The sequence below is a fragment of the Amblyomma maculatum genome, chromosome 1, assembly GCF_055883805.1.
Source record: "Amblyomma maculatum isolate TAMU_Amacu chromosome 1, ASM5588380v1, whole genome shotgun sequence".
In the NCBI taxonomy this organism is placed as follows: Eukaryota; Metazoa; Arthropoda; class Arachnida; order Ixodida; family Ixodidae; genus Amblyomma; species Amblyomma maculatum.
Window position 1 is genome coordinate 125,578,320 of NC_139344.1, and position 8,296 is coordinate 125,586,615.

Consider the following 8,296-nt stretch of genomic DNA (forward strand, 5'->3'; position numbering starts at 1 on the left):
TTTAAACCTCATTGTGCTCATTATGTGGATTGAAAATGGACAGCACTAGGCAATTTTTGTATTACCGTTTTATCAAATCATAGCCCGTCTCTCCTACATAAAGCCCACAACTTTAACGTAAGTGGTAGAATGCCAAAGTAGTAAGCCTTCATATCGAGCAATAAATAAATGTTTACAGAGTTTAATAAAGCTCATTGAAAATGACTAAAAGATTATACGTGTTTAGCCTAACCATTATTGCACACAGATATGCTCAGGACCAGTCAATATGTAATGCTCTTATAACTGCGGCCCATGGAAATCTTTCTCTGCTAGGAAAATCTCCTGAAATTGCAATAGCTTTTATTTCCTACTATAAGCCTATAAGCTTTTATGTTTGAGAACTGGGCAACCTGTGACACCCGCTGATTAGCAATAACTTTTATTTCCTATTATAAACCTATAAGCTTTTATGTTAGAGAACTGAGCAACCTGTGACACCCGCTGATTAGCTACACCTTGAAAGCAAGCATAACTCCGCTGCAAAAAAAAAAAAAAAAAAGAAAATTCTGTGCATACATTACTCTGTCACCCACCAGAAGGAATACACTGTAAATCTTACCTTAGAGGAAAAGGTGCAGACATTTCCGTGCCAGGTACTGCGGAATCATTTGTAGCGCTTGACCACTTCTTCACTGCAACTGACCTCCTTTAGCAAAAGCCAGGTGTCTGCACAAATCAAATCATTAATTATTTCCTAATCAATTATTCATCCGATTTTGCAAAAACGACAAAATCACGATTTGGATGAAAACTTTACATATTTTCCAGAAAAATTATTGCTCAACTGCAAGCATTGATTTACTACTGAAACACTGTTTAGCATAAAATAGAATGTTGCAAGGGTTAGCACGCTGAAATACAACTACTGCTCTGACCATGGTCAAGCAACTGCTGTATACATTTCCAAACGAGCAACACATGTTTAGTTTTTTAAAATTTGCAGCAAATATGGCTTTTTTTTTTCGTGCTTGCTTAGTTCAGCTATGAAAGTGACTCAAAACTGCTAGCATAATTGTTGGTTTCTAACAACCAACTCGCACATTGAGCCAGTCATCCATTGAGAATGATAAAACCGTTTTGTGATATCTCATCCTCTTTGCTTTTCCTTTCAATAAATTCATCTATCATCAGCATTCCCCCGCACTGTATTTCAAACAGCAGCCATGCTCCTTAAGCAGCATGGTTTGCAGCTTGTTGATAGCCACAATTAAACCATCACCCCAGCTTCAGTTTCCAAAATACCAAAAACAATATAATTCAAATTATATTGTATACAGCCACCACAAAACCAAATGAAATCTCTTCTGTAGTTCATGGAAAGATGTTTTTGTTTACCTGACATTGATGCCACTCCAAAAGGGTAGGGTGGAGGGAACACTCTTGGGATGGCTCTGCTACAAAGGCTTCCTGTCACGCTCCTTGTACTTCAGTCCCCCCGAGGTAAACGGACATCAGCTTGCAGAAGTCGGAATCCGATCGGAGACTGAATTGGTTCATGCAATTTCCATGGCCAAGGTGGACCTGTAAAAACACAAAGGTAAATGTAATAAATGTGGCTGATTCTTTAGATAAATAAGACTATGCACCATTCAAAAGAAGCACACATTTTGTTATAGTTGTTGAAGAGACAAAAGCACTTGACTGAATAAAGTTTGAAGCAACCAAGTGCAAGTTATTTAGAATATACTTTAATCAGTAAGGCTAACCTATATGATTTTATAGTGTGATCATAAATTGAGGACAATGTAGCAAACTATATGGAAAAGAAAAACATAGGTACACCCTTGTTGGCAGAAGCAGAGGAGTTGGTCATAGCAAAAATGCAAATGCAGGAAATGTAGTTGAATCAAAAATGGGCATCAGCAGTATATATATTATAAAGCCAAGATAATGAAAGGTTGTTATCAACTGCGACGTGATCGTAACGCTTTTATCCGCCAGTTGGCAAAGCGCTGCCAGATTTGAGCTTTCTGCGCTGCTGAGGACAGAGCTTCGCTTTTCTGCTGGTTAGAGGTAAGTATGAACAGCTGCGGACATAGCACCTTTACGTTGTCTCGGCTGCAGCTGCTGGAGGTTATCTCTGAGCCAGCAGAAACATATGTACTGTTGTGGGTATAGGGAACCAAAGCTGGAGTTTGCTCCGCGACGCCAGCGCTCGGTTTCCAGCGGAGCGGAGAGGAACTACAAAACCTACGCGCATCCGCGCCCGCGCAGCGCGCGTCTTTCTGCGGAGTCTGCGCAGCCCGCTCGCTCGGGAGCGCGTGCTACAGGCAGCCGCACGTGCACGCGGAGCGGGAGAAGGAGAGTGAGGACGAATGGGGATGGTCGTGCGTCTGTGCGCGCAAAGCCGGCGCTCTTTTCCAGTGGTGTTTCTTATTTTTGCTTTTTTCTGTGCCCCGGCTGACATAGAGGCTGGCTGGAGGCACGCTTTTTATCGGTGCTTTCGAAAGTGAGAAATTATGATTAATTGATCGCCGCGGACATTGTTTTCAAAGAGCGCTTCTTGGCAGGCTCAGAAAAAAACAACAACAACAACATGAACGCGAATTCGGTACTCGAAGGCAGAGGCAAGCGACAGGTATTTTGAAGGACTTGAGGCGACACCTCTTGATGTCACTTCCATGTTGCTCAGAGAATGAAGGGTCCAGCCTTCTCGTTGAGAATTGATACGCGTGTACACAGCGACGAGTGCTCCGGGCGCTGGTTGGGGAGCTTCCTTTCCATTTGTGACTGCTCACTTGAAAGGGGCTTATTCAACTCTTTGGGGACAGACGTTTTAGGCGATGCTGCCGGCGCCGTGGTGCCTGTTTTCGGCGCGTTTAGGACGCGTTCCCTACAAAGGCACAAAGCATGCCGCCTTGTATACCCTTTGGTTCCTGCTGACAGCGGTCAGGGGGAGTTCGGTGCTGTGGCGCTGCCATCCGAAATCAATGACTTATCTACCTTTAACGATGAGAGGTTTCTTAACGACCTGGATCACTGACGAGAAGCCGAGGCATGCCATTTTTTCGGCAGTTTCCTCTCTCCGCGAGACGAAGAACGAGGAAATGCCTGACGACTTTTCATGCAGGCGGGGACATCTCTCCAAGTAAACCTTTGTCTTCTTAATTCCACAGCTACGCTGTGCAATCCCTAGTTCAGTTATCTCGTCTAGCGGATACGCAGTTTTGAGCTCCCGAAGCAGGATCGCGTATGAGGATAGAACGATTGACGTATGTGTTTTCCCTTTATAAGCGCCGAGTGATGGCATTAATGAAATATATCTGTTTCTTGAGGCCGACTTGGTTCCGTGATGGCTGCTGCGGCACGGCCAGTTACAAACAGAAGTGCGAGATACCTAAAAAAAACCGACAACCATCGTTTCAACACGAAAGGGAGAAGAGAGAAAAACACTTTCACGAGTTTTGCGAAAAAACGTGCCGTCATTTTTTCATTCCAGTTTTTTTTTTCTTGCCCCCTTTGCTAGAGCGCGACGGCGGCCACAATGCGGCCGGAGGAGGAGAGAAACAACCAAGCGCGCGCGCGCAAACACGTGCTGGAAAGCAGCGCGGAGCAGAGGACAGCATGCTTTTCTATGAGGCGGGGAGCAGACGACGCGGCCGGGCTGCGCGTAGATTTTGACGTGGTCTCCATGGAGGGCGCTGACGCACAGAGCGGCGCAGCGCCCCCTGGCCCAGGTTTTCTCCCCTATCGCTGAAGGCGCGAATCTGGCCGCGCTTTATCAAGTTACGGATGCCAGCGCTCTAATCACGGAGAATTCGGGCACGTGCAGCAAGCTGTCACGTAGTATTTTTAAATTTCGCCAGCTTTCATTTGTGAGGAATAAAAAGGGCCACGCTAAGGCTACCTGAGAGGAAGCATCTGGGTCAGGTCGAGCAGCTCTTATTCAGACCTGAGCAATTGAACAATTTATTTATAAGGTCGATTAATTATAACTGGCTAATTAATCGAGTAAGCAGATCAAGTGTATAGCCGGTGTCTTAACATCTAACAGCAAATTCAATTGATTTTGTTTGGGAAGAACGCTTTCATCTTTTCTTTTTTATAATCTGCAGTGGTGTCCACCTCAGCTGATATAAGCTGTACATAGCCGGACTGAGGTCAATGCCACATAGGGGCATCTCCTTTCCCAGAGCAATATCTCATGACCTAATGCATCGCCGTTTACATATATGCCGCATCATGGTAGCTTTGCGTCGTTAAAGTGGCGCCACGTGCTGTCACATATCTTGCGACCAAGAGCGCGAAGCACACAAAAGGGGTCAGCCAGTCATATAGTGCGCCCTCTGCCTTTTTCGAAACAACTTAATCATGACGCGACATACGACAAATGACGTTCACCAAACTATGGCTACAACGCAATCATTATTGAGGTTACGGTCAGTAACATTGCATCCGCACATTTTTACATGAGCTATAGTAGGCCACCGCCCAGCTGTAATAGCTCTCTAAAAAAAAAAAAAATGTAACGGGAGAGTATTCCTGGACTACTATTACCTGCCATGCCTAAAGCGGATTTCAAACTAAACTGACAAACGCTGAAAGCAGATAAAAATTGAGAGCATTCCGCAAAAAAAGAAAACAAAAACACGATGTCAAGAGCAGCTATTCACAGTGAAACTAGGGTGAATAGCACGAGGAAGACGACGGAAAAAATACAAATTTAGAAAATGAATTAGAAGGTAGGCGCCGAGAAGGAACCGAGCATATGCGAAGCGGCGTACAATGAGAAGAAATAAAGTACACACAAAACCAGGAAAATATGCCTAGAAAATTATGAGAGTGTGATCAAAAACACAAGCGCCGGGACAGCACAAACAAATGCATTATCAAAAAAAAAAAAAAAGAATGGCAGCAAAAAGACAATAGGCGAAAAATAAAAGTAGTAAAAAAGAAATAACGGAAAAGTAACGTGAGCAGGGGACGGAAGAGGCAAAGTATTCATATTTTTGCTTGAGGATGACCAAACAGAGAGGAAGAGGATTGGCTAGTGTGTTTCTGATGCAAGCAGAACTTTAGTTTTTTTTTTTTTTTTTTTTTAGGGGTGAAGAACAGAAGCAAAGTGCTGAATTTATTATTGGCTTGAATGAGTAAGAAAGATTGTAGCATTAAAAATATCAAAGAATAGATAAAAGACACCTAGACAGGAAAGGGAAAGCCCTTGGGTTGGCACAGGACAAAAGCGGAAAAAAAAATATTTACAAAAGCCTATTTTAATAAAGAAAATGAGAATAAGCAAACAATGGAGATTGGGAGCGAGGCGGAGGGAGTTTATGCTTAGTTCTGGTATATTATCCGATTATGCCGGTAAGGAGAGGGTTGCGGCCAGCATACCGGAAAGATGCGCCGCAGTGCTCAGCGTAATCCGATCTGTGACGCGTGACCTTCACTCGACCGAAGGAGCCATATCTCAAAGTGAAATTCACTACGCTAATGTGCTAACTGTGCGATGTAAGCTCAGGAACACCCTCGCCTATTGACGTCATTCATCTTAGGCCTGCCACTATTATTCCTCTACCCATGACTATACTTGACCCTTCTAAACCATAGAAGGTCACATATGCCAAATATTTTTTGGTGAGATAATATGCAGGCGCCAATTCGTTTTTCCCTTCGATCGCATATATCACCGCTCGAGCGCTCTAGACAAACGGGCTCGTGATTGCATGTACAAACACGAGCGCACTTGTCGGCAGGTTTGGAGCATAGACTGCTTTAGTAAAAACAGGTTATGGCTGGAGTCGTACGCGACGAAATGAGGAGAAATATTAGCGCATTTGTTTCGTTGAGGACGTGATGGTCGTTCCGTCTTCCTCATTTATATACTATGTGATGACACTGTAACGCGAGGATTACAGTTCACTAAGTACATCAAAACATTGCATATTGTCACTTGGCGGTGACAATGCCGTAAGCACGAAAGAACACAGGCTTGGCAGTACTGAAATTAAGTCTTTACTGGGCTGACTTGCTTCCTGAAAATAAGTGAACATCTCGGCGGCGGCGATAGCAGCAAACGTGCTCGCTGGTCGTCGAATGACTAATTCCGGTCACACCCGTCAAGCTCAGTTTAAAGGCGGCGAAGAAACATATAGATAAAGACGCAAATGGTTACTAGCATAACCTGCATATTGTAGAAACAGACGAGTGGCTAGAATACTGTGAGACATATCTGGGTACATCTTGCGCGACAAAGAAAATGATAAAGACTGAGCTACATGCGAGCGAAAAAGAGAGCGAGAGCGACAAGTCGGCGCGGCGAAAGCGATCATGGATCGCTTCGTCGCTTACTGGGGGATACATGCTCGCGAATCGACGGCAACGCGAAACAGCGACGACGCTCTGTGTCGCTGGTATAGTATACCGCAAACTATTTGCATATGCAAGTCACAACAATTGCAAGAATGGAAGTGTTTTGCGATAACATGCAATAAAATGTATTTACACTTGCGCTATAAGAGTAGTAACTTGACCTTTCATTCTTTTTATTTTTTTTTTTCGATTATACATTCGTAGAATCCTTGCCCCTTCACCATTGTTCGTACAAAGCGAGAAATTTACGCGGAAGTGCACGAACACGACGCAACACTGCAAAAAAAAAAAAAATGAGAGAGAGAGAGAGAGAGAGAGAGAGAGAGAGAGAGAGAGAGAGAGAGAGAGCGTACGAAATGAGCGGCAGTGACGTACGCTTCGCGTTCATGCTGTTGGCTGATCGTGCATGCGATTCCGAGGAACGAGCGAATTTTTTTATTTCAGCAGTTCGGAGTGACGAGCCAATCGACACATGCATTTCTGTTTCACGCGATGTGTGCCGCCATCGCGTTCGCGTAAGTTTTCGCGTACATGTAGCTCAGTCAAAGAAGTGCGTTTCGTGATAAGCATGAACAGAAATACGGAATCGATCCGCGCTCTACAAGGCGTTATCATTGAAGATCTGAAAGGTTGGCGGCAATGTTTTGCGATGCCCACCACAGCTCGAGTTCTCCAGGCAAGACTAATAACGTCCGTACTTGGCTGCTCGCGAACTATAGTCTGGCGCCTTTGGGCTTTTCATGCTAGGAGGGTAGAGGCAGTGCTCAAGATCAAGGTGGTTGCTAACAGGGGGGGTTAAGAAACTTCACCCGTCGTCGTAGCTACTAAAAGTAGAAAACAAAGACAAACATCACATTACGTACCTTCTTCCGCGCATCAGGCTCGTCATGGCGTTTCCGGTTCAGCCTGCTAAGCTCTCTGCTCCATCCTTCCATTTCTTCGTCTGCGGCTAAGAGTCAGCGTTACGATTCATTTCTCTCTTCAGAATACAATTCAAAACACATCGTAGCAAAGAGACGCTTACCTGTAATATGAAATATAGGTGCAATGTGGTGGGCCCACGCGGATTTTCTTCGCCTTCCCCAAATCTTCAACATCGTTCTGTCGAAGTTTCCAATGTCCCGCGGTGAGGAATTTTGCACTGTGTCTTCTCAGATGATATAGCACTTGTGCTCGTTCTCGTGCTAAATGAGCACGAACAGAAATGTCGCAGATCAGCATAAAGTCACCGAAGGAGAAAGACGACTGCACGGGCAGCACTGCCGTGATCCGCGAGACGAACAACGCCGCATCTTGCTTACTTGCGTGGACGAGGGGGAAGCGGAGAAAGAAACAAAAAAAAAAAAGGGGGGGGGGGGGGGGTGCTGTGGACTGCCGGCGGAAACGACACCGACACTGTCAGCGTGCGGATAGTGGGAGAAGGAAGAGGGGAGGAAAGAAGAGAATGCAGATGGTCGCTCGCGTCCCTCTGCCGCCAACGCGGCATCCATCTTGGCCAACTGGTTTTTCGTGGAGAGGGAGAGAGAGCTTAGAAGGGCCAGGGCCGGACTCGAGGGCGAGCGCGCTCTCCCTCGAGACCGGCTGTGAAAGGGCGAAGGGGAAATGGCCGCCTTGCATTCATAGCCGCTACAGGCCAGGCTGCAGCGGCTATGACGGCTCCTCAGGTGGGGGTGTCCAGCTCTTGCAGGCTCTCCTTTCCAGGTAGCTCTACTGCAGCCGAGCTGGCGGGCCTCCATCTGGCAGCGGACTTCCTGGAGACTGGTCAGCCCCCAGGCTTCTACACCATCCTGTGCGACTCGAGGCCGGCACTGCAGCTCCTGCGCAAGCCGTCCTGCTTCCAGCTATCGGCTTGCCACCTACGAGCGCGACTCCAGGCCCTGGAGGATGCCGGCTTCGTCATCTTACTGCACTAAATCCCGGGCCATGCGGGCATCCAGGGCAA

The 8,296-nt window shown here is 46.1% G+C and overlaps 1 long non-coding RNA gene across 2 annotated transcripts; it reads right to left on the bottom strand.

The window, feature by feature from the left end:
- Positions 1-505: 505 nt before the first annotated feature.
- On the bottom strand, positions 506-7,662 carry LOC146203866 (uncharacterized). Of its 2 annotated transcripts, none has more exons than XR_014702476.1 (4): positions 7,379-7,662; positions 7,218-7,297; positions 1,378-1,563; positions 506-708 (listed from the first exon to the last, which is right to left on the bottom strand). It is a non-coding gene; the product is annotated as an uncharacterized LOC146203866 (long non-coding RNA). The 2 variants fall into 2 exon arrangements; XR_014702479.1 differs by having other exon boundaries at positions 507-708; positions 7,214-7,297.
- Between the last annotated feature and the right edge of the window lie 634 nt (positions 7,663-8,296).